Source organism: Rhinolophus sinicus, linkage group LG06 (genome assembly GCF_036562045.2).
Source record: "Rhinolophus sinicus isolate RSC01 linkage group LG06, ASM3656204v1, whole genome shotgun sequence".
NCBI lineage: Eukaryota > Metazoa > Chordata > Mammalia > Chiroptera > Rhinolophidae > Rhinolophus > Rhinolophus sinicus.
Genome location: NC_133756.1, coordinates 26,331,857 through 26,359,130, shown reverse-complemented (window position 1 = coordinate 26,359,130; position 27,274 = coordinate 26,331,857). Strand labels below are relative to the sequence as shown.

Sequence of the window (27,274 nt, the reverse complement as noted above, 5' to 3'; positions counted from 1 at the left end):
TTACATAGATTTCAGGTGTACAATTCTGTATTACATCATCTATAAATCCCATTGTGTGTTCACCACCCAGAGTCAGTTCTTCCATCACCATATATTTGATCCCCCTTACCCTCTCCTCTAAGTCAGACAGAAAAAGCAGAGAACCATGTGATTTCACTGATATGTGGTATATAAACCAAAAACAACAAAAGAACAAGACAAACAAATGAAAAACAGAAACTCATAGACACAGACAATAGTTTAGTGGTCACCGTGTTCTTTAAATCGTTCCTTCTGAGGACTAATGTGTAGCCCTTCTGTGAAAGATGCTAGCAATGCAAGCAGGCCTGCGGTGGATTTTTCCAGCGAGCTGGAGGTCTGCATTGCAGCAACTTGCTACAATGAGCCCAGACCAGTTTGTGTATGTTGTCTTTAAATAGTGTGATGCCAGTGGATTATTTGAACAGGCTGTAAAGTTTTCATTGGAGCTGCTGATAAATCTCTCCTTGCTCTCTCCCCCCTGCCGCTCCCCCCAAGCCATTAGGTGGTCCCTGTTGCACACTGAATAGTACAATTCACTCTGAACTGAGCCTTCCTTTTGTTGTTGCCCCTTACAAACCTTTCTCCATGGGGTAGCCAGAGTGATCTTTTTCAAGTGCAAATCAGGCACGACCCTTCTCTGTGGAACCCTTCTAGTTTCCTCCTGTTGCATGGCGCATACAATCCAGACTCCTCCCCTGCCGTGCAAGGCCCACCTCACACTAGTGCTTCACACACCCTGGCCTAAAACATGTTAGTTCCTAAAACGTGCCAAGCTTTTTCTGTGACCAGGGTGTTTACTTGTGTGTTTCCCTCCATCTGGAATATTCTTTCCTGGCTATTCACAGAGTTGGCATTTCCTCATTGTTGTGGCTCAGTTTAAGATATCAGTTCCTTAGAGAGTCCGGTACCAAGACCCTCCCTAAAATGAGCACCACCCTCCCCCCATTAGTCTCTCTTTGGGCACATTGTTTCTTTTTTATTAGAACATTTCCCTTCTGTAATTATTTAATTTCTTTATATGTTTGCTTGTGTCTTCCTGGCCTTTCCTGATAGACTATGCACTTCCTGAGGACAGGGGCCATGCCTGTCTGGCTCTCACTGTAACTGAGTCCCTGACACAGGAAATCCGAGTGAAAGGTACACAGTACACCAAAGGTTGATGTAGTTGCCTCTGGAGTATCTAGAATTAAATTCTACATTTGATTTTGGCTTCTGCTTTAAATGTCATTTGTTAATTCACCTGACTTCTCCATTTTCTTTTTCCCCTAGAACATAAAACCAGACTCTGTATTGTTAGTAAACTACTCTGACATTTATTTTCTACTTTCTTCATGCTCCTGAATTGCAGAAGTAAGAATTCCCTGTGGTCTCAGAGTTTCCCATATCTATTCCTGAAATACAACATGCTGTGGAGTGCCTTAGGAGCCTTCGTGAGAGACAACAGACTAAGTAAATGAAACAGTGGTTCTCCAAGTGTGCTCCTCAGAGCATGCATCACGATCGCCTGGAAGCTTGTTAGAAATAACAAGTTTGAGGAGTCGCTCTAATCCTACCGAAGCAAACTCTGAGGATGGAGACCAGCAAGCAGTGTTTTAATAAGCCCTCCATGTGATTCTGAATAACTAAAGTTTGAAAACCAGTGCAGTAAAGTAATCTTTGTCAGAGAGGCATGGAAAAGTTGCTAACTTCTATGAATGTGTTTATACAGTTCAATAGTTTAGAAATATGTCCATTAACATCTCCTGTATGCCAGGAATTGCCCCGGTGCCCAGGATTCAGAGTTACACCAGAAAGAGTCCCAGTTTTGAGGAACTCACTATCTAATGGGGAGAGAATGGCAAGTGAACAGTCTATGGCAGTATACTGTGGTGCGTGTTGGAATAGAGGAAAGCAAAACGCGCTAAGGAAGCACAGGCAGGACTCTGTCATTTGAGAATCTTTGAGAGGGGCATAAGGTACAGGTAAAAAAGTGTGGACTCCAGAGACAACTGGCCTGAGTTTAAGCCCACCTCCCCTCTTTAGTGGCTGTGTGACCCTGGGTAAAGTACTTAACCTCTCTGTGCTAGCTTTTCCTGTATATATAAAATAAAAGTGGTAATGCTAATAGTAACATCTTTTATAGGGTTGTTGGGCTGATTAAATGAGTTAATAAATGAAACACACTTAGAACAGGGCCTGGTTCGTGGTGAGCGCTCAATAGGTATTAATTGCTATTACTATCATCTGATTGCAAGCAAAGGCTATCAGATGTACTTAATTCATTAGGGCAGGTGAGTGTGGGGAGGTTATTTAGGGGGTTGTTTCCAGTGTAACTGATAGCAGATCTTGCTGCTCAAAGTGTGGTCCTTGCACTAGCAGCGTCCAGTGTCATGTGGGAGCTTGTTAGGAATGCAGACTCTCAGGCCCTACCCCGGACGTACTGAGTCAGAACCTGCATTTTAACAAGATCACCAGGTAATTCTTTTAAGCAAATTTTAAAAATTGAGAAATACTGTTGTAGAATGGTATTTCTGAGCCCTGGCTGCACGTACCTGGAGACGGAACATATAGGCAAAAGCACTGCAGGTTTGTGTTGTGGGCTGTGGAGTTGGAGACAGAAAGTGGTGGGAGAGGAGGGCAGGCGTGTACAAGCCAGGCCATGGGAGGGGGGCTGAACCTCATGCGTTTGCAGGTTTGCAGCAGTGAAGCCAGGGCTGCGGTCAGATTGTACTTGAGAAAGCTCACCGTGGGGTCCTGTGAAGGGAGTGAGGCGGGGCAAGAATGGAGGTGGAGGCCAGGGAGGAGAACCTTAAAACTGCCTTGGAAGAGCAGATGAGATTTCATGGCAGTGAAGGGAGAGAGGAGGAAACGAACTTGAGGATATTAGGTGACTCAGCCTTGCAGGACTAATCTTGGGAAATGAGGAAGTCAAGTATGGCTCAGGCTTTGAACTTACAGGACCAAGTTGAAAAAGCTGCTCTTTGAAAGTTATTCTTCATAAACTAGGGTTTATCTCTGATTCGGTTTCCCAAAAACAGCCTAATGCAGAACCTTCTATTTTTACCCAGCTGGGTATTTCTTGCAACACACTCAATAAGCATTAGGTGGTATTTCTTCCATATGAGGTTTGGGGACAAAATGTCCTGTTGGATCCCAGGGATGATGGCGGTGGCCCTCCATCTTTGTCCAATGTCTCTGGCCGTCTGTTCAGTTATAGCAACATCCAGTTCCCCAGATCCCTTACAGAATGAGTCATTCCATGCAAGCAAAGTTTTCAGGTAGATGAGGGCTAGTCTTTTATGTGTGGAAAATTTTATACTGTTTTTGAGGATATGTTTTAATGCATTGGTTTTCATGCTTTTTTAAAAAAGCAATGGGATATTTTTCTTAAGTAGAATTTTCGAATTGCAATGTATAAAACAGAATAGGGTTACTTCAGTTAAAGAAGGAAGGAGTGGGCGAAGCCCTTGGCACTTGCCTTCCAATTTATCCATCATTTATTCTCATAGACTCCTCCACAGATACCTTGGAGCCTGTCAAAACATTTGAAAACCTCTGTTTTAAAATGAGCTTACACTCGACTGGTATCTTAACTAGAAGAATCGAATGTGGCTTGTTATAACTGGGGGCTCTGTCATCAGTATTATTATTGTAATATAATTGAGTTGGTGCAAGTAACTTTCATTGCAAGTGACAGATATTCAACTCTAACTCAAGCAAAATTATAAATTTAAGGGCATATGGAGTGATGGTTGTGGATATCAGGCATGGTTGTATTCAGGTGCTAAAATGATTTCATCAGGGCTCATCTCCTCTGTCCATCTATCGATTCTACCTCCCTCTGTTTCTAAGTGTGTCAACATTTAGTCATATTCACTCCTGCCAAAGGGTGCTCTACACTTGTGGCAAACAAGATAATTTTGGTAGTCTTAGCTAAAAGTCTTACAGGTCTTGGAACAGAGGCTCTCTTCCTCAATATCAGTTCTTGTGAACCAACTCTTATCCTGTCTGGGTCACATGCTGACCCCTAAGGCCAGTGATAAGTCAGTGATTGACAGTTCCTCCAGAAGGTCATAGGAAGGGCCTACGGAAAAAGGAAGGTGTGCGGGCTAAAGCAATAGATGTCTGCTACAGTGCTGCAGGTTCCTTTAAAAAATACTGAATTCATACTGTGTGCTGGGTTGGGCACTGGTGCAGAGACCAAAGACAAAGCACAGAAAAACACCCAGGACTTAGCATGCAGGTACAACAGGATATGCCACAAACACAGTTTAATATAATGAGATGAGTTGTCACCAAGGGGAACTCATAAAATGTTCTGAGAGAAATGCTCATTGACTGAATAGATGAGCAGTAAATTGTGCCTGAGGTAATCAGGGAAGACTCCATAGAGGAGGTGATATTTGATGGCATTCATACAGTGGAGAAGAACAGAGCATTTTAAGTGGAAAGAACAGAACATGGAAAGGTATGGAGGTATGAAAAAAGTTGGGGCAATTAAAGGTGAAAAACGGGGGCCATAGAACTGGCAGCTGAAGTGACTCTCTTTCCTCAATTTATCCACACACCTCCCCCTGATTTACCTCTCCCTCCTCCCGATTCCTCCTCTCCCCAAGAGTGGTATCACCCTCTCAAAGGCTGGAGCGATGGTGTGTATGCCCATGGCTGCTGTCCAGCCTTCCACCCCCAGATCAGACCTGCTCTTGCTCCCATCTGCAAGATCCTCAGGACAGCACCACCCCCTGCTTTAATTACCACTTACCCCTCTGCCACCCCCCATGAGATCCATCCCATTCTTCCTGCTCTGTCTCTTCTTTCCTGTGTTCTGTTTTACCAGGTGTTACTTCCACCCTTTCAGCCTTCTTATGAAACGAAAGACCACCATGCTTAAGGACCATCAGCCAATCAGAACATTTCTTTACTCCAGTGATTTTTTTTTTTTTTAACCCGGCCTACATATTAAAATAACCTAGAGAGCTTGTAAAAAATTTCCAATGTGCAGGCTCCACCTCCAGGGATTCAGTCACTAGATCTGGTGGAGCCCAAGCTGCAGTGATTTGTAAAGTTCCCCAGGTGACTCCAATATGCAGTTTGAGAACCACTGCTTCCTTCACTCTGTGCACAGCACCTCATATACTCGCTGTGGCTTTGGGACCTTCTCACGGAGGCCTGTGTCCATGGCTCCCCTGCCTAAAGGTCCTGAGCTGCTCCACGAGCCTGTGGTGGCGGCAGGCTTGTCACTTGATGGCCACCAAGACTGCTATAGTCAGATTTACTGAGATATTCCCAGGCTTGTTACACTGTTGTCTTGTTCATAAAAAAATTATGTTTCAGCCTTCCAGACATCTAATTTTGCAAATCAGTGTCAGATACAGAAAGGATCCTGTCACTTGAGAGCAATACATTCAGTAATTTTAAAGGTCAAAGACCTACGTGGAAATTAGGTTTCAGCTATTGAAATACATTGACTTAAACACACATAACAGAAAACATGGTCTTCTGGCACACTGGCTCTTTATGCATATATAAGTGAGCCCATTAGATCTACTGATAACCGCTCCTGAGCACTCACTGATTTTCATGGTGGAGGGGAAGGAAAACACTGGTACATGCAGAAAGGGTTTCTGTTTTGAAGACATCGTAATAATAGCTCTCATGTATGGAGTGTCTATTTTATGGCAGGCACTGCGCTGCAAGTTAGTTAGCTCACCTCAAATCGTCACGATAACCCCACAAGAAGGAAACACAGGTTCATAAAAGGAAGGGAAGTTAAAAGTGCTAGAGCTAGGATTCCATGCCAGACCGTCTGGGCTCCAACACTCTCAACTCTGTACCACACACGTCTTATCATAAGTGACAGTAATGTACAGGAAGCATGAACGGGCGCCCAGGAGCGGGGTCACCCCAGGAGAATCACTCTGAGTATTATTTTCTTTTTCAAGAGTATTGCTGATTTGACAAGTAAAATACGATGGCTCATGTTAATTTTTTCAGATGTTAGTTCTAATCAGTTTCCTTATTTTTGAATGCTCTGACTCGAGTGCATTGTATTGGGAATAATTCAAAAGACACGGATAGGTGGCTTTGCTTCTTTGAACTATTAAGCTGGGGAAGGGTGTGGGGACAGAGCCCCAGAAAGTAGTTTACAGGCTCTCGGCCTCACGTGGAGGGGTGCTGGCTCGGGTGGTGGATGGCCGTTGGCTGTGGCTGATTGGCCATCAGCTGTGGCCGGTTAGCCGATTGGCCGCTGGTATAACTGCTGCGGCTACGGAGGAGAGCCGAGGAGTCGAGGAGAGTGGAGGAGAGTCCTCGGTCGGTTGGAGGAAAGGCGGACGGCAGGTCGCGCGTCCAGTGGGCCCAGCCTCCAGTGAGACCATAGTGGTATGACTCCCCTACCTATGGCTCCATGGGTGTTCCTTTTCAGCCTCACCACATCCTGCGTTCTTATGTGGGGAGCAGGAGCAGAGACCCCGCAGGCCGCTCCGCATGACAAATGGCGCAGCAAGCAGGGTCTCCTGCACGACAAAGGGGAAAAGAGTCATAAGCTTTTGAACACTGATTGTCGTATTTATCCACATTGTCAGTTTCCAAGGTAGAGAAGGACACATTTTCAGTCACCCACCCCAAAAGATTACAAAGCATGTTTTGCTTCTTTTTTGCAGTTGGTCAGAATTGTGTCTCCTGACTGTCGCATCTGGGAGGAAACCTGAGCTCAGTAGCAAAATGTCTGTTTTGATAAATCAGGAACAAAAAGACCCAAACTAATGACTTCCACAAAGAAAGGTGCCCTGGGAAATACAGAATAGTGGAATCAGGGGCTTGTTTACCATGCTTCTGTGTATCCATCTGATGGGGAGTAAAAATAGTTTTCTTTACACAAAGGGACCCAGGGAATGGTGAACCAGGGAATAATTGACTTGTCTTGATATGTTTGTGAATGTGCATTTTTATCTGATGGCATATATGCTGTTGGCCTTTGAGTCAGTCAGTCACCCACCGTAAAACTTCCTCAGCCTCACACACACCGACATAATGTGCCTGTCCCCACCCCCAAAGAAAACGTTTCAAATTAGCATTAATAAGCCAGTGTTGTGTGTGGGGGCCCTACAGGGAAAGCCACCCACTGCAGATGAATGCCATTCAGCAGGCAAGAAGTGATTTGCAATATAATTTAAATGAAGAGCTGGCTTCCTTTCCCATTTAGAACACACCAGTATGGAAAACCGATTGTCAGACATTCTGGTGAAGTGCATCAACTTGGCTATTCACTCAGAAAATGAAGTTTCCTGAGACACCGGCGCATTTAATTTATTTTCTTTTTCCCTGTGAAGTTCACTTCGGCTTGTTAAATACAATGACTGTCCAAACCACAGAAAAACCAACACCATTAATTTTAATGCTCATAATATAATGGAAGAAGATTATGTTCATTTGGGATTTTCCCCCCGTTTAATAGAATGTTTACTTACCCCTCTCCTTATGAGTTAATTATTATTTTCCTTCCATAATGTTCTGCTTATATGTGAGCAGCCAAACAGTATGTGTCTGTTAATGTCTTGAGTTTAGCATTGCTGGTGAATCTGTCGTGTTGCAATGTCTGTCACTAAAACATCAATAGATTGGCAGTGTGGAGAATGCACATGTGGTTAACAGGAAGGCAATGGGTCCCTACAGAACGCTCCCGTCTATTTTTATAAAACATTTAGTTTCAGTAGAGTTTCTTTTCTAAGCTTTGATTGGGATATTGAATGACTTTTTAGTGAATTATGTGGTAGTGAGTTAAGAATTGGTACCTTTTCCTCTCTTACCATTCGGGTATTTATTTTTAACTCATCTATTTATGCATTTAATAGAGCACCCAACTTATGCCAGTCGTGCACTAAAGTATTAGGGATTAAAAATAATTAAGATACTGTCCCCATCTTCAGGGAGCTCATAGTTCTGAGCAGGAATTATAACAAGTGTTTGCAGCACAGTGAGAGGAGTGGTGCAAGAGAATTGGGTAACACAGGGTGAGACAGAGGGAGCGCTCCCAGGAGAGGGGGCCATCAAGTAAGGCTTTGCAGAGCAGGAGGTGCTAGAGCATAATGTAGAGACTTACGCCTTGAGTTCTTCATATGGCACTGAAATGATGGGTGAAGGTCGGAAAAGGCAACACACGCAGGCTCAATAGGGAATGCAAAGTCGTGAAGCAAGCCTTTTGTTGGAAACCTATATAGTTATTTTAATAATAATAATAATAACATAAGCTGGCATTTAAATGTTCACCATTTGCCACACAGTGTTTCAAATTCTTATATCTGCAAATGCAATTAAGCTTTATAATGACTCTTCCAAGTAGGTATTAAAGCATCCCCTTCTCCAAATTAAAATTGATGCCTGGAGATATTCAGTAACTTGCTGAAGATCACATCACCGGTATTGTCAGGACCAAGCCTGGAACCCAGGTTCTGTGACTCCAAAGCCTCCAAGTTTAAATGGTAGACGTCTAACCACATGGCCCTTTGGAGCCTTCAGTCCAGCTGTGCAGATAAGATGTGCAAATAGTGACTGATATTCACGAATATGTCTAAGTGGGGTACTAACAGTACCTATCACATGTGGAGATGACTAAGATAGAAAATATATAAAGTGCTTAAACAGTGCCTGGTATGTAATAAAGCATTTGTTAACTGCTGGGATTACGATGATGGATGCCTTGAAAGTAGAAGGAATTCAACAGTGCTTAGGAATTGCAACCACTTAGGGGTAGTTCACTGCAGAAGGTGTTGGTCAAGAAGCACATTGGGGAGTCGGTGGCATTCGATGTAGACCTGGCTGGCTTGATGGTATGATTGTGACAGAAAAGACGTAGGGACCAAGAAGAGAGAATGGAATGCAGAAATGCAAGCAGACTGGAAAATTCCACCATGTTTAAAAAAGTAAATACACTAATTGGATTGAAGAAGAGGGTCTGTAAAAAGAAGCAGGGGGAATAAGATTAAATAGATAGGTATACATTGTTTACCACTAATTGTATGTATTTCTTAGTCATGATAAACATCTTTATGGGGGGTATAGGCTAATTTTTTCCATTTGAAGAAAACGAGATTCAGAAAAGTTGTATAACTTGCTTAAGGTCATCAGCTAAAGAGCGGTGGGACTTGGATTTGAGCCCAGGTCTCTGTTATTTAAAGTGCCATGCTCATTTGACCACACCACATGTTCATTTTTGTAGCTCTAACCTTTCTAACACATCATGAATATTTATAGACTATTTTTTACAGTGACAGAGGTAAGAAAAAAAGTAAGAATAATGTGTCAGTGTGTTCTTCTCCGAGTTCTGCTTATCAATCATTATAGCCCCACATTTTCACAGTTGATAGCCTGTGTCTACTTTCATTAAGATGGGAACAACTTGTTTGATTTCCTGTTCCTTTGTTTGATTTCCTGCACACACACCCCCAACTCAGGTTTCCGATTTGTGTTTACCTGTTGTACCACAGATAACATCCCATCTGCTGGAATGAGAGCTAATGGTTAAGAGTGTGGGCATTGAAGAGCTGCCAGGTGCCGGGGTTAGAATCCCAGCTCTACCTTCATAGCTGTGGTCAGAAATAAGATTCTTAAATTCTCTGTGTTTCTATTTCCTTATCTGTTTAATGATAAAAATAATAGTCTGTACCTCAGTGGGTTGCTTCTGGGAATCAATGGATTAATACATATAGAGACTGAAAATTGTCCTTAAAACGCTGTGCACATTCACTAAATATTAGCATTATGGTTGTCATTATTATGCCTTGTCTCTCATGTCTCTCCAAATAAAGAACTGTGATGGGCTCTGCTGGTGAGGGCGTGGGAAGGTTATCCTTTCATATATTGCTAAAGAGAGTGTAAAATTGTACAGCCCTTGTGGATGGCAATATGACAATATCTATCAAAATTTAAAGGATATGCTCCTTCACCCAATAATTTCACTTCTAGGTATTTATCCTACAGGTAGATTCACACAAGTGAAAAATGTGTAATTGGAACCTTTTGAGTTTTAGCCTGTACATGTATAACGTAGTTCAAATTGTTAAAGATTGATGAATGTTTTATGCTTTGCTTCTACCCCCCATGCTGTCTAGCACAATGCTAGGTACTGACAAATCCCCGCTCTCCCCCCGCCTATTTTTTTTACCCTGGCACTATCCCTAAGAACTCGGTGCCCCAGACCCACCTCCATGCATCACATACGCTTTAGAATGACGCTTCATCCTGAGCCACTCACTCTAAACTCCATGTGACAACTGTACTTCATCCTCCTTTCTCCTTCATTGGTTTGCTTTCAAAACTGACATATACTTCTTTTATTGCAGCTATGTCCTTGGCTTCTCTCGATGACGATTCCTGACTCGTGGCTCTGGCAATCTGGGGAAAACATCATCCAATTTCTTCATTCCAGACCTTGTGGCCCCCCTTCCCCCAGAGTCACCCCCACCCAGCCTGGACACGTTGACTGAAGCATTTTCTAGGACACACGTGAGTAAAATGCCTGATATTTTTTATGAACATAGTTTAAATCATCCCCTTCTCCTTCTACTGCTCTCTGTACTTTTGAGCATGATTTTGTATTTCTCAAAAGATGTTCCGATTGTCTTACTTTAGGGAACTAACTGCCTGTCCCGTAGTTTATACTCTCAGATGCATTATTTGTATAATCACTGACTTATTCGAGGAGGTGGTAGCCAATAGAATCAGAACTGGAAGGCACAAGCCTTTGTTCTGTGTGGTTCCATTCAGGGTTACTTGTCTCTGACTTAGATTGGAGTCTAAATGGATTAGAATAAAACCAATTTAAAGGAAAAAAGAAATGTTCACAGACACAGAAATAGAGATTCCTGCTATCTTGGCTGCCTAAGATCTGCAGGCCTCACCAAGGAATTTAAAAAGTAATGTTTCTTATCATAAGTGACAGAAATATGCTGCTTTCTGCATCAATAGATATGAAGATTAAAGGGTCTGACCGTATTAAACAATTTTGCACAGCACCAGGCACTCTGGGCTCTGCTCTCTGCCTTATTACCCTTCATCTCGGGGCTATTTCAGGCCCAATTTAAGAATACAATGCAGTCTGGTTTTGCAAATTGACATCCTTTAATTTAAACTGTCTTGTGGGAGAATTAAGAAATTATGGAACAATTATTCGCCCTCAGTTGAAAGCTGGACGGCATCCTAAGATCCGTGTACATTAGCCATTTGCATTGATTAAGTCACGTAATTGAATTATACCTTTGCCCCCATACTATCTAGTGGCAAATATGTCGGCGTTTTGTGTTGGGAAATGCTTCCGTAAAAATGGAGTAGGAGTTGGGGATGGACATTGACCTGGACGTCAAAGAAAACATCAGAGCCAAGCGAGCTGACACTGTGAGGTTTTGTGTGGGAGGTTGATTAGCAGAGCAAGCGTTGCATTTGGAGTTTAAATGGAAGCCCACCCACCAAAACTGTACACGTGCTGTCGGGAAGTATGCATCCTTTGCCAGTCTCCCTACGCGTTGTCCGTCAGTGTTCAGCTAATGTATCTGCCCCTCATTCTCAGAGTTTTATTTTATTTTATTTAACAAAAATGCTGGGTTTGGTGTAATTTCCTTCGTCCTGCATGGATTCCCATATACCTGTCAATCATAACACCTCCGTCATGATGACAAGTCTCCTTTACCAGGAATTGTGGCTGAGCTAGGAACCATGTCTCAGTCACCCAGGATGGTCGTAGCACGAAAGAACTGTTTGTCTAATGAGTATTTACTTTGAATTCTTAATAGTTCAGTTTCTAAGCTCAGTTTTCTTTTGTAGAATGAGAATCAGAAGGAAGCAGAATCTGTTAGTAATTTTTAAAGCGTCAATCTTTTTTTTCTTTTCTTTTTTTGTTTTGTTAAGATTTTATTGGGGAAGGGGAACCAGCAACCTTGTGGTTGAGAGCCCGTGCTCCAATCAACTGAGCCATCTGGACACCCGAGAGCTCAGCGGCAGCTCATTGACTTCATTCTACTTGTGGAGGGCGCAGCTCGCTGGCCCATGTGGGGATTGAACCAGCAGCCCTGTTGCCCAGAGCTCACGCTGTAACCAACTAAGCCACCCGTCCACCCAAAAGCTTCATTCTTAAGTAGGGGTTTTGCCCCACTTATATCATCAGAGCATTTCATCAAGGATTTATTAAACACCTACTCTATCCATTTAACAAATGTTTATTACGCACCTATTATATACAAAAGTTTGGGTAGGTGCTGAGGCAGGGAAAATAGCCAAAACATATTTCCTGTTCTTTAGAGGAGCTGAAACTCCATTTGGGACTTGGAGAGGTCTGTACAGAAAATAGCCTTGGTGACTGACAGAGCAGGCAGGAGGCCGGTGAATCGTCCTGGACCACGAGAAGGAGCGATGGTACATTCCATTTCATCCCTCTCTGAAGGTTATACTGCCATTGGTATATCCTGCCCCGTGCCCCCTCCCACAGCATCCATTTTAGAACCCAGCAGAGAAGAAAACTCTCAGACGAATGTCCTGTGGTCAGGTGGATGTGCACCTTTCATTTGAAAACTCTTCCAAAGGAGAGAAATTTTAAAGCACTATTCTCCCTGCTTCACCCCCACCCCAGCTTCCAACTCTCCACCACGCTGTGAAGCCTTCTAGGTCTTCCAATTCTTTGTCTGTTCTGTGTGGCATGAGAATCTCTCGCTTTTAAAAAGCTCTTTACTTTTTCTTTACCTTTGTCAAAGAACACTCTTGGAGCTTTCAAACCCAACGGCAGCTATCTTCCTGAATATTTCTGTGTGGAAGGGATTAATCAAGTCTGTCAAATGTTGAGCTGTGAAACCTTTAATATTTCTAAAAGGTTTAAAGCCGGCATATTTATCACATGCATCATTGAGAATAATCTTTTTTTTAATAAAAAAATTAAATGCTCACTGTAAAATATTGTGGCGGTGAGCACAGTAGGTGAAAAGCTCATGCAGGGTCCCTAGTGTGATATTGGAATGGAGATTCTGGCAAAATCTTTCTCTGGCATCACTCCCCTAGAGGCCCCCCATCATCTATCACACATCTATTTATTTGTAGGAATGTTTTATATCGTGGCATTCTTGGTGCTCAAAAGGAAAGGAAGGTAAGAGAAAGGACTAATTTTTGTTGAGTGCCTGCTATGTGTCAGGCATTGCCTCTGCACGCTTTCCGTGGGTTGTCATATTTTAATTTTCACAACAATCCTTTACAGTAGACACTGTCATGGCTGATTTATTGACAAGGAAACTAAGATTCAAAAAGTGAAGCAATTTTCTCAAGATCACATAAATATTCATTTGCAAATCCAGGACTTGACCCTAAGTCTGTCTAATTCTCTCATTCTGTTTATGTGGCAAATACCTAGCAAATACTTAACATAAGATAGGTAACACCAAAAGTGTTGCCTGAGTTGTCGTGACTGTTAGCATTAAGCTTCCTGAGGATTTGTAATGAAAGATCTTTATTTTATAGACAGGAAGGCAGTGGAGATTGTTGGGCATGATTATGAGAATCTGAGATGTATGTTTTAAGATGTGTAACCCAGCAGTGGTGGCAGTATTCCCTAAGTAGGGAGAGATTCACTCAGGGCTTTTTATTAATATGACTAATACAAACACTCTATTTCATTATTTATTTTAAAAGTGCTTTCACATGCACAGCCTAATTTAATTTACTCTACAGCCTTCTGAAGTAATATCAGCACTGCTGCCAAATTACAGATGGGGGAACTGAGGCCCAAAGTCCTGACAGACAAGTCCTGCCCAGATCATTCAGCTAGAAGTGACTGAGTTGATGCACAGACTCTTCTTCTGTGGTGTCAAAGCCACAATCTTTCCACTATGTATAATAGTTTTAATTATTCCCAAGAATTCCAAAAATAAAGTTTTGAATATTGAAAAGACCTTAGAGACCCATCAGCCTTGTCTCCCAGATTTGACAACTGCAGCTTAAACACTGAAAGTAGTGTCACAGAGGCCCATGCTACTCCATGTCTTGTGACAACAGAGAGGAAAGATGGATTCATTCAGATGGAATAGGTGGTTAGATGCTGGGAACTACAGATCACGCATAAAACCAGGGAAAGCTGCACTAAGGAGGTGACTCGTGGTAATGTTCTGAAAGGAGAAGAAGGATTTTACTAGAGGGAGAAGATTCAACAAGTGATACTATAATGGAAGAAAGGGATGCTTGTGTGGCAAAATGACATGGGCGGGGACCCTTTAAGAAAGCTCAAGTTTGTTGTTTCAGTATAATTAGTTGTGTAATTGCGTTCCCAGACTGCCACCACAGTGCTGCACACGTGTAATTAAACCCCCTCCCAGCCCAGCAGTGTCTTCTCCACTCAAGCTCCAGCTTTGCCTCAGAGCAAGCAACCAAAAGAAAAGTCCTAAGACTGGGAAGATTTGCAATTTCCTTCTCACCTTTCCTGTGAGCATATTTCTCTGTGTTTACCAAATTCAATGGGAGAAAAAAAGGTAAACAACTTAGAAGGAGGAATGGCTTTCTGCTCCCAAGTTACTGTAAAGACAATGGGCCCATTTCCTGAACTTTTTTGAGTGGGTGAGATGTTTCCCCCATTTACATTTAGTAAACTGTAATTAGCATCAGCAGGAGACGGGAAATAACTGTGTTGGGAAACACCACGTTTCTCTGCACAGCAGCCTCCGTTCTGAAGGATGGTTCCCAGCATGGGTCTTTTCTTGTGGAGAGGTGGGCTGCAGATGCCCTGTGCGTTTGAAATGGGCTTGCTGTGGTGGTGAAGAACTAACATGCAGTAGGGGGCAGAGGCCAGCTGATGATCCACTTCAGATGGCAGAGTAAACCTTGCTTAAGTATCAACTGGTTGGAGTCACAAGGCTCTTGTATGGTTTCATTCATTTCATAAACACACGTGAGCCCACACCCAGGTGAGCCCCACTATATGCAGAACACTAGGTTAGAGGCTAGGGGCAACAGTATCACACCTGCCTCCATGAAAAGTCATGGCGGCCAAAGGCTGATTCATAGCTGGATATACAAATAACTAGCTGAAACTTCTTTTACTTGGGGACCATTGAGTAAATTAGACATGCCCTGTGTCAGATAAGTAAGGCTCATGGCCTTAACCACAGCCCTTCCCAACCTAAGATTTAACACAATAAAAGTATATTGTTGTTCTTAACGCACTCATTCAGGGACTCAGAATTTTTTCTATCCTATGATGATGTGTATCATTGCCATCTTTAACACGTGGCTTCTAAAGTCTCTGCAGGAGGGGGAAAAAAAGGGAGATCATGCTTGGGAGATTTTTAGGGATCATTTCTAGAAGTGGTTTGCATCCCTTCCACTCATATTCCGTTGACCAAAATTCAGTAATATTCCCCAACTTCATTGCAAGGGACCTGGGAAATACAGCGTCACCATGTGCCCTGCTTAGAGAAACACATAGTCTTGTCTTGACATGATCGCTTAAACTCAGTTCCTATTCAAATGACTGCAAGATCATCTAAAAGATTGCCCTTTACCACCATTTGGAGGGGACCTTCCATGAAAAATTATCTTCCTGTGTAGAATGGAAATCTACGGGTGAGAATTTAATTAATATAATTAAAGAAGAACCTGAAATGACTTCATAACTTTTGACCTCAGAATTTCTTTTCCAGTATTCTATCCTAAAAATAGAAATTGCAAAGATTTGTGAACAAGCAAGTTTCCACATTACTTGCAATTTTGAAAAAGGAAAACAACCTAAATTTCCAAAAATGAAGGAAAATATTTCTCACATTCAAATACCGTAGTCATTAAAATAAAACATATATATATATGTGTGTGTGTGTGTGTGTGTGTGTGTGTGTATATATATATATATATATATATATATATATAGAGAGAGAGAGAGAGAGAGAGAGAGAGAGAGAATTTTTAATGTATTTAATGGCATATGGACCAAAGGTAGGCTTCAGAATTTTATATACAACACAGTTCCAATTTTGTTGCAAACATATGTTTAGGTGTGTAGACATAGACACCTGAAAAAGGCTAAAGACAATGCATTAAGAATTAGGAGTGAATTTCTCTCCTACTGTGTTTCCCCAAAAATAAGATCTACCTGGACCATCAGCTCTAATGTGTCTTTTGGAGCAAAAATTAGTGTAAGACCCAGTCTTATTTTACTATAATATAAGACCCACTCTTATATAATATAATATAGTATATATTATATACTTATATAATATAATATACTTATATATATATTACTTATATATATTACTGATATGTATTACTAATATAATATAATATAATATAATATAATATAATATAATATAATATAATATAATACCGGGTCTTATATTAATTTTTGATACAGTAAAAGACGCATTAGAGCTGATTGTCTGGCTAGGTCTTATTTTCGGGGAAACACAGTAGTAGGATAAGGAGGGCTTTCATTTCCTTCTTTATATATATATTTTTTCTAAGTCTGATATTATGATGACTATGCAAAGCTTTTGTAAATGTAACAAATAAATCAATTAAAATGTTTTACAAAGTGAAGTAGACAGAGGCAAAGCTTTGGACCAGGACTGACTCAGGTCTGGGAGAATTATTCTAAGTGTCTCAGGAGGGAACAGCCAGAGGGTGTGTGCCAAGATCTGTGTGTATCCTAGGAGGACGTAGCCTAGATTTGTGTCAAGTCCAGAGGAGGAGCAGGCTCTAGACCCAAGGATATGCTGAAGGTCAGGATCCATGCAAACTAGAGGGCCCACAACAGTTTCTTCAACAAGGCTAGAGGGCACACATCTCAGCTTTCACTGGCTTTCAAAATGGGAAAACTAAATGGATTTAAAAATTCAAGATTAGGGCAACAGGTTCAAGCCTTTGCTCCACTTACTAGCTGTGTGGATTTGGGCATGTGTCTTATCCACTCGGAACCCCATTTTAACAATGGAAATAATACTACCCTCTCTATGATTGCTGTGACATTAAATGTGATCATATATTCAGGTTCTGTGCATGCACACACACGCACTCACACTCGCTCCCAGTAAGCCCAAGGAGTCAAAATGTGAGGGATTTTAACAGTTAGACCAGGAACATAACTCTTTAGGAATAACTAGAAACAAGGAAGGAATGGCATCGTGGTGTGTTCTTATCGACCGTATTGGCCAATACCTTTTATTAGCTGTGCCTCTTTTAGCATCTGGCGAAACAGCAGAGAGAGAATCAGCCTGGCTCACAGAAGCTTGGGGCAGTTTACCTGTAACAGTGTGGAAGCTAAAGACTGACACCTCCCACCGAGCTCAAAGGGGTACACTTTGGGAGAAAGCCCCGTCCTCCCTGCAACTTTTCATGATCCTTTCCAGCCTTCATGCCCCACCTCTAGTCCTACCCCTACTAAACCTTCCCCAGGACCACTGGAGCGTTAGGGCCTCTGACAGTGTGACCCTCATCTAAAATTTAGGGATGTTCATCCTGGGAAGTCTCCCTGGTCTTTTCTTTGCATGGTCATTGGGCATCCAGGCAATCAAGGCCCACTCCATGTCCGGCCTTCGTATCAACCAGGAGAAAGGGAAAGCATCCTAAATGAAATCTTCTAAGACAAATCTCCAAAGCAAAAGGCATTATAAGTTCTCACCAGATGCTTCTGGGTCAGGAGACACTTGGGCTGTAACACTGCACTATACTACAGAGTCGAAGGAGCGGAAAGTCAGCCCTGGAAGCTGTGACTTCACATTCGTCTTAGTCACCTCAAGCTGCTATAACAAAAATGCCATAGACAGGGAGGCTCGAACAACAAAACATTTATTCCTCACAGTTCTAGAGGTTGGGAAGTCCAAGATCAAGATCCATGTGCGGGCACATCCAGTGTCTGATGAAGGTGCATGCCCTGTTACCTCATGTGGCAAAGAGAGCAGAGAGGACTCTTCTTATAAGGGCACTAATCCCATTCATGAGGGCTCCATCCCCATGACCTAATTATCTCCGAAAGGTCCCACCTCCTAGTACCATCAAATTGGGGAGTAGGATTTCCACATATGAATTTGGGGGGGGGGGACACAAACATGCAGTCTGTATCAATATTCCTGCTGCGCAAGCGAGAGGTCCTGAACCATTTTCCAAATTCCATCTGAAAACAGTCTCAACAGATCATCAGAGCCATCACCTCCAGTAATGAATCCATGTATGTGCCAGATTTGTGTCTAAGCATTGTCGCTCCCAGGGCATCTGGCTCTTTCATTGTATTGTGTTTCCTCCAGCAAGAAGATTTTTGTTTCCTCTGCTGATTGCTTTCCCCCTTTCCTGGGCACAACTTTATTTATATGGCTGCTAAAATGAGCAAAGATGGGATGAGAAGTTGCCATTAGACGTGTTATTGGGGTTGTCTACACCGTTACCCTGCAGAGTTGAAGAGGACAGATTTGCTGATGGTTCTGCAGTAGCCTTGAAATATAGCCTAAAGCTCTTCAGCTTCATTTAAATACTGTGCAGGGACTTCTAAGAGAAAAGAGCATGAAAGGAAATTGCTGTGTTTGCAGCGTAGAGACTCCCCCAAATTCTAGGATGGTCTCTGATTTATGCTGCCAAGAAGCCTGTTGCTGATTACGCTGGATGCCCTATAAATTAATGAGGGTTGGACGTGGAGGTGACAACGATTGCTGAGTCTCTGGAGCAGAAAATGCAACACTAATACATATGTTTCAGAAATGTCCTTTGGTCTATAGGTTTGGAGGAGAAAATGCTGATGGGGATCAATTTCGTATTGACTTTAAATTTTTCAATTGACCCAGAGCTCTTTTTATTAAGTAATGTGCACAAAAACGTTTCATCCCAGGCCAACGTGAGGGCTTGGTGAATTCCCTTTAGAACATGGCAAACTGAATAGACTTAAAAATGCAATATAATCATCTATTATTTTGTTCATCCTTTAATACATATTTACTGAGCACCTTCTATATGTTCAAATCTAGAAATTATGCTAGACTTTGAGCAAGATACTATCTGCCCTCAAGGCCTCTAACATCTATTGAGCTCAACAGACACATCAATGAACAGGCCTGGTCGAATGTTTGTTAGACGTAAATGCAGGGTATATGGAAGCACTGAGGAAGGACTCACAGAAGGTGCTCCATGTACTTTGTGAGTACTTAGCTCTTGTTGAATGAGTGAGTGAGTGAGTGAATGAATGAATGAATGAGATGGCCTGGAACTGAGATTTGAAAGGAAGTAGAAACTGGCTAAGCCGAAAAGGAGGTAAAGGGCATTTGGGGCTGTGGAAACAGCATTTGCAAAGAGAGGAAGGTGTCATGTGTGAGGGGAGGCAGAAGGTGGGCTTCAGGTAGTCAAGAATTAGAAGGACCTTGGATGTTAAGTCACCACCTGTGCAAACAGTCAGAGAAGGCAGAAAGGCCCCACGGGGCTTTGTACCCCTTTAGAGGGCAGATCTCAGCACACAATGAGTAGTCACCTGGATACATTATTTGCTGTGTTTGGAGTGGAGATCATACATAAAGAAGAAAGTTACACATGGGCCCAGCTCCTTTGGACACTTTCCTAAAAGGGCGGTCTGATAGAACCAACGTCCCTGCTCGGAGAAAGACCTGGTTCTGCCATTCCTCCTGCTTGCTACAACACCAGGCTATCTCTTCAGTTTTGTCTGAATGTTAGGCAACACAGTGTGAAATTTCCTTGATGCATTGCCTTCCACACTTTTCTCAGCGAGTCTTTTCCCATATTCTTAGTCCCTGTGTTTTCGTTCGTTGGTCTTGCAGTTTTGTTTTGTTTTAATTTTGTTTGAATCCTCAAGCCAGTGTGGGGAAATGTGAGCATCCCTTTTCTGAGCATGTTCCTCTCAGACGTGGTTCCTGGGCTTTGACTCACAGGATAGAAATCCTGTCATGCTCCCCTGAACTTGACTCAATGGCTGCAGTGGCCTGGCTGATTTATGGCTGTTTCTTCCCTTGTTTGATCTTAGCAAATGGGCAGCTGTGATGTAGTGGCTTCATTCTACTCACCTGCTGGCATCTTCATGTTTGGGTCTAATAGCTTGTTAACTGCTCTGAGGACAGGCAGTGCCCTTCCTGGCTACCATCGAGAGTGGTCTCTATGGCAACCACATCACATTGGGGACCATGTTCATTCTTCAAGGCTTTCCTTCTCCATTTGTCTCTGGTGGCTTCTGGGTAACCTGCAATGGTTGGAGCCCTGCCTCACCCTGCCAGGAAGCCACTGTGGATTTAAAGCCTCTCAAAGGAACTTAACAAGATACACTATTTTCCTCTGGCCTTGTTGCTTCTTCTGTGTCCCACTTGGTCCAGGCCTGCAGGGAGCTGTCATTCCTCCTTTGTCATCTTCCTTTTGGTGTCCCCTACGTATTGCTCTCACTCTCCTTTAGAAAGCTTTGACATGGTTTCTCCAGATCGCTCTGCTCTCCGCTCATTAATATCTTGGAAAAAAAATCCCTTCTGAATCCTGGCATTGGATATGTGTTATTTTTTCTCTCCCTTATTCCCCTTTGTTTAGTCATTCCCTCATCTCTTCAAAAGTGACTCCCAACCTTTCTGGTCTTCATCGGTACCAAAGAGATTTGTGTCCAAGAGACTCGTGTAGGCACTTCAGATATACGAAGAAAGAACTGGTGTATATGTGATAGGACTCTAGGGTATTCGGTCTGCTGATTGCATTCAGGGCCCAATAATAATACGATTAATAGCAATAATAACAAACGTTTTTGTGAGCCTATTATGTGCCAGGCATTTTCATAATACAATTTCACAATGATCCTATAGAGAAAGTACTCTTATTGTCCCGATTGTATAGATGAGAAAAGTGAGACACAGAGTGTTAATGAACAGACCCCAGGGCCCCCAGCTGTTAAATGGCAGATCCAAGACTTGAAGTCTGTCTCTAGAATCCATGCTTTTCACCCCCATACTATACCCTGTGCAGTGACATTTTCTACATACATGTGTTTCCACCACTAGGGAAGGTCCATTTCTGCAAAGCAAGTTGCACCTACCTACAATACCAAGATTAAATGCCACTTGCTTTGTGAAACCACCTTCCTCCACATTCAAGACAAGTTCATTTGTTCATTCAGCGAACATCTTAGTGGTTATACCCCATCCGTTCATCCAATCAGTGAGATTTTATCAAGTGCCTCAATGTTCTATGCTTGATGCAGTGGCTACAATTGTGAGCAAAGAACAAGCATACCCTGCTTTTACCCTATTTACTTTTGAAAAAAGAAAAATAAACCAGAAGATAGATAAACAGAGGTAGCTTTATACATATTCATATCTATAAAATATATCTATATTTATATACCCCTGTATTTATAAATATAAACAAATATAAATATGAATATAAATAAATATAAATCGCACCTCCTTAACCTGACATTTAAGATCCTCCATGATCTGTCCTCAGATATCTTTCCAGGCTTATCTCCTAATAATTCTTGCCTCCTATTCTCCAAATGCCCACTCCAGATGCTGTCTCCCAGAAAATGTCTCCTCATTGGAAACCAGCCAAGCACAATCACACACCATGCTTTAGCTTAGCCTTTTTTTTTTCTCTACCTCCAATTCCCTTTTCACATTTTCCTTCTCACATCTCTACTTACCGGAACCCTTTCCAAACACCAAGCCCAGGTGGAAACACCCCTCTTTGCAGAACTTCCCCAACCATCCCCTGTGCCCACTCCCAACAGCAAGGAATCAATCTGTCTTTCCTCTGTGCCCCACCAGCCCTGAAGGTACCCCTCTGTTACTGCACCTGCAGGGCTAAGTCTTAACTGTCATTTACACATTCGTTCTTCTGACTAGCATGGCGGCGACCCTTTGATGGCAAGGAACAGGCTTTGTTTCTTGCTGCATTCCAAGAACCTAGCACAGTGGTCTAGTATAGAGGAGACTGCTAGTATCATCACCATCATCGCCATCGCTATCATTATTACGCCATTAATACTGATAAGTTTTAAAGCATCTGGTTGCAATCCTTATCTGACATTCTGCTAGGGATTTCACCTGTTTTATTTTGTGTTTCCACCATAAGAATTTTATAGCATAGATTATTACATAGATACTGCTGTTAACTCCAGATTGCAGACGAGAAGCGAAGGCTTCGAGAGTGCAATACCTGCCCCGCTCACACAACTCGAAACAACAGAGCCTGAGTGGATCCCACGCTCTGAGGGATGGGGGTGGAGTCTGTTTGCTCTGCTCACCGCTGTTGCCACAACACCAGCCACAGTCACACGGAAGGTGCTTGATGAATGTCTGTTGACTGGATGAGTGAATGTGCTTTGACTGCTGTACTTTGATGTTGGTAGAATGAACAAATGAACTTACATCTTGTGTTTGAAGGAAGGAAGGGATCTAGAAGTGTTTTCACTCACATATACAAGTAGAGTTAGACACACACACACACACACACACACACACGCACACCCTGCCCCACAGAAGGAGTCTATGAAATTCTGATAAGATGAACACTGGCTAAGAGCTGTATGTTTTTATTTTTTTGTAAAAGGTGCCTGTGGGTTTAGGTGAAGTTCCTGACAGATCCAGAATAGTCTTTTAGGTGTTTGTAGGCCAAAAGGGTCAGCCTTTGGAGTCCATAGGCTTGCCATGCCCTCTCTGTGACAGTTAACCCCTGTGAAGTTCAACAGAGTGATTAATGTGTGGGCCCTAGAATAAGATGGCCTGCATTTAAGTAACTCAGCTCTAAGCTCACTAGCAGGGTGATCTCTGTTTCAGTTTTCTCACCTGTAAAATAAATATTATAATAATAGCATTTGCCTTATGAAGTTGATGTGAGCATTAAATAAATCAAGTCATTTGAAGCATTTAAAACAGTACCCAACACCCAGGAAACTATTATTAGCTCTCTGATAACTGTGCCTATTTCAGAGGGATGTAGTGAGCATGAAACGACTAATACATTGCTGAAACACCCGGCCTTCTAAAGCGTGGGCCCAGGACTGCTGCAGCACTCTGTTGGTGAGAGTTAAAGGGCCAGCGCAGATTCAGGGGCTGTGGAAGGGAGGAGCGGGGGTGTAAATGCAAGAGGGGTGATTCATCAGGGGCCGCAAACGAGCAGCCTGCCCCAGCATTACTAGAAGAGAGGACTTGAGCAGTAGATCTGGGTTTGTGTCAATGGGTGGGAAGCGGGCAAAATAGCCATCAGTAATTTCACCCATCGATACTCATATGTTCTATTCACAGAAGAGCCCTCAGGCTTTCCCTTCAAAGCCTGTTCTTTATTTTTGTACAACATTCTAACTTGGTATATGCTTTTGAAGGGCACAAGAAATCAGAATACTTGAAAGATGAAACTGTTGTAAAGAAAGCAACAAGGTGAAAAAAATATATGACAAAAGACAAAACATGAAACATTATAAGATTAAAAAAAAATTCTAAAATGGAGGGCACATGAGGGCATTTAAAACACAGACTGTCTCCCATGCAAGTACTAACCAGGCCCGACCCTGCTTAGCATCTAATAATAAAAAAAATGTTTAAAAAATAAATAAATAAATAAATAAATAAAAAGTCAAATTGGGAAACAGGAATAAAAAAATACATTTTCCTCAAAAAATAAATAAATACAATAAATAAATAAATAAAACACAGACTGTCACAAACACAAATATGCATATTTTGCACATACGTTTTTCTGTCAGCAGCAGCTGGATCACGACTACAGACTCTAACTTTTCCAATTCCCTGGTTAGTGATGATGAAGGGGGGATGATACTGCTGTCTCTCCTCCCAGGAGGCAGGGGGTGTCTCATTCACATGGAATCCTCATGACTGGCACTGCATAGGTGCTTTGTAAGTATCTGTTAATGATATTGTCAGCCATTTATCGAATAGTTTACTGTTTGAAGGTGCTATCCTAAATGGTTTCCAAATATGAGATCCCACTTTATAACTTACAGACCCTCCTTCCAAGTATCAGTTATTGTATCTTGATTAGGGTCTCCTCTTACAGAGGAGACGATTGAGACGGGAGGGTGGGGCTTTGCCAAAGTGGCAACATTGGGATGCAGATCATTATGGCTCTGTTTCCCAGTCCAGTATTCTTTTGTTTCCCCCAATCCTCCCGGATTATAGTGAGTTCCATCCAAATCATGACTCGTTTAGCTGAGCATGTGCTGGGTGCCTGACAGGGCTTGGACCAGCTTCTGCCTCATGCTCAGTGATTTTGCTCTTACTATGTGCTATGCCTTTTGATATGCATGAATGTCAATTCATTTTCACAATAGCCATGTGAGGTAGGGCCTTTTGCCCGTACTGAGATGAGAAAACTGAGCTCAGAGAGATTCCGGAAATTTGTCAAGCCCTACATTTGGAAAGTGTCAGAGCTGCGATTCGAACACAAGTCTGTGTAATGCCTAGGCACGGGGTCTTCCAGTCATACGTGTCACGGTGCTTCCTCCATATTTCACCTACAAAATGTCCTCTGAGCTGTCTGCCAGCCATCTTCCCACTATACTGGACTCAGAGCTCTTTCCAGCCCCAAGTGCAGAGCCTGGAATTGAGGCTGAAGATGTGTCAGAAGTCACAGGCAGGGCCAGAGTTTTCTACAGCGAACACCGAAGAGTACATATCAGTGTAGACTCACATTTACTGAGCGTCTCCTGTAAGCACCCAGCATTGGTCATGCCATCTACATGCACTATTACATTTCATCCTCATACAAGCTTATAAGATAGATACTGTTGCCCCATTTTATAGAGGAGCAAACAGAGGCTCAGAAAGAAGTGCTTTTCCCCAAGTCATTCAATCTGCCTGACTCGAAGGCCCGGTTTACTCCCTCATGCTGCCTCAGAAGGGTTTGAATTATGCAGAACAGTGTCTGGAAAGACTTCATGCAAAAGACGAAGCCCAAGCTGCACCTTGGAAAACTGATCATGCAGCCAAGGTAAGCCTACCGAGAGCCAGTGAGTGCGTTGTTATCGTTATGATTAAGTTTCCATGTACTTCTCAAATCAGATGTGTAAATATAATCAAAAACATTTCTCTTTGCAGCGCAGACCTCCAGCAGCTTTCTCCCAGCATCCTAGTTTTCAGGAGAGATAATAAATTAGCTCTAATTAGCTTTCCCACACACGGAAGCAAGTTTCTCTCCTGTTATCACTTTGTATACAGGAGAGAGAGGGGTTCTGCTGGACTTCTAAGGAAAGTGGTCCTTGGGTGGCATGGAGGTTGCAGGGCCCATCGCGTGACTCTCAGTATTGTATTACCTTGTGTGACTGTGGACAAGCTATTTGTACCTTCTGGCTGTTGGTTTTTTTCCCCTCTAAAATGAGGACCTCTGTTGAGATTGATTCTTCTATTACACAGTAAGAGTCCATGACTACCATCCTGGAGAATTTCCCAGCTTGAAGCACCAACTTCATTTGTTCTGCAGTAGAGTTATTGAGTATCCACTGTTTATCAGACATTGACCTCAGAGCTGCAGATATAAAGATGAGTAAGAAGTGGGCTCTGTCTCCAGGGAACTCTCATTCCTGCAGGGAGAATAATAATTATCGCTCCCTAGTCCTATGTGCCAGGGCCTTAGTCATGCCCATCAGATCTGTCCTCTCCTTTAATTCCTACAAGAGACCTTTGTGATGTTGTTGTTATCTGTGTTTTAGACATGGAGCAATAGTCTCAGGGAGGTGAAGTCATTGTTCCACAGCTTCACTGCTAGTACATGGTGGGGCTGCAATTTCAATTCAGGCCCTGATCTCCTAACTACTCGGTTGTATTATTTCTCTCAGAAAGTGTGAGATGCCAGCAAAGAAACAGAGATAGCAGGTCATAAGGAGGGCGTGGGGCCTTAAGATATGTTGAATGTGGGTGATCAGGGATGGCTTTCGTTAGGATGGTGTTTGAAGAGAATTTTGAAGGAAAGACAGATTTTTAACACATCAAGATGGAAGAGGAAAAACATTTGAGGCAGAAGAGTGAAGACCTCGAAGTAGGAAAGAAAAACCCTAGGCATAGGCGAGGAAGAGTGAGTTGTGTGAAGGGGGCCTAGTGGAATGTAAGCCTGGGTCCTATGCTGCCTTCATGCAATGACAAATCATTACTGAGGACCTACTATGTGTCGGGCACAGTTATGGCCTCTGCGAACAACACAAAGAACGATACAGACTCCAATACTCTAGTGCAGTGGCTCTCGACCCAGGACAATTTTGCCCCCCAGGTGACATCGGGCAGTGGCTGGAGATAGTTTTGGTTGTGGCAATTTGAGTAGTGCTACTGGCATGTAGTGAGTAGAAGCCAGAAGTGCTGCAAAATCCTACAACGCATAGGAAAGTCCCCCACAGCAAATAATTATCTGGCCCTTTTAAAATGTCAGCAGCTCTAGTGGAATGACAACCTGGGGCCAGCTCACAGAGAACCTTGCAGCCAGACCGAAGAATTGGCCTGTGCCTTCTCCCGATCAGGTGGCCTCCTACAACCAAATGTAACAGTAGGAATGACAACGGCCAACCCTCTCCGTTGCAAATGACCTCCCAGCACAAAAGAAATCAGTCCAGTTGCCTCAGCTGTTTTATTATAGGCCTGGGATGACCTGAAAATGCAATTCTACCACCTCTGGTTCAGAATCACTCAGGGCTTATGAGAATATATGGCACACCAAAAGGGAATGTCAGATGGCTTCTTCCTTTTTAATCAAATTAAGTAAATAGTGTCTCTGCAGAAACTCTGCACAGCTGAGGAATTTATTGCAAATTACCTAAGCACGTGGTTCTTCCATGAAAAGGAAATAGACTAAACCATGTCTCACTCACTTCACCCTGAGTATCTCCAAGTAGGAGCTGAGCAGAGACTATTCATTAAGTGAAGCAATATTTACTGGGTCTAGCTTGTGAGTATCAATGTGGTGGAACTTAACTGTTTTTTTAAAATGAAAGTCTACTTGTCATGATTATCTCAAGCACACCCGGTACTACTTAATGCTGGTCTAGAGGAAAAGAGGGATTCAGTTGTGGCTTCAAGGAACATTCAGACACCAGTTGGAGATAAGGTAACTCTTAAGGCACTCCGAGGTAGGCATCTCAGAAAGAGTATTGGCTTTGCCATCTGGCATGCCTGTTTGGACACTGGCTTTGCCTTTTGCTGTGAAACCTTGAGCAAATCATTTACTTAACCTCTCTGAACCTGTCTTTTTACCTAAAAAAATAGAGAGTCAAATGCCTCCTGGAATTGTTATTAGGATAATTGTGAGGAAATGAGCATAAAGCACCAAGCCTGGCCCAGAACAAGCCCTTGGT

The 27,274-nt window shown here is 42.6% G+C and overlaps 1 protein-coding gene across 7 annotated transcripts in view; it reads left to right on the top strand.

Moving 5' to 3' along the window:
• DAB1 (DAB adaptor protein 1) overlaps nucleotides 1-27,274 on the top strand; it is a 1,100,137-nt gene that overhangs the window by 311,944 nt on the left and 760,919 nt on the right. For all 7 annotated transcript variants that reach the window (XM_019742545.2, XM_074334774.1, XM_019742544.2 and 4 more), the window contains one exon: nucleotides 10,341-10,503. The gene's annotated coding sequence lies outside the window, so the exon portion shown is untranslated. The remainder of the gene's footprint in view (nucleotides 1-10,340; nucleotides 10,504-27,274) is intronic.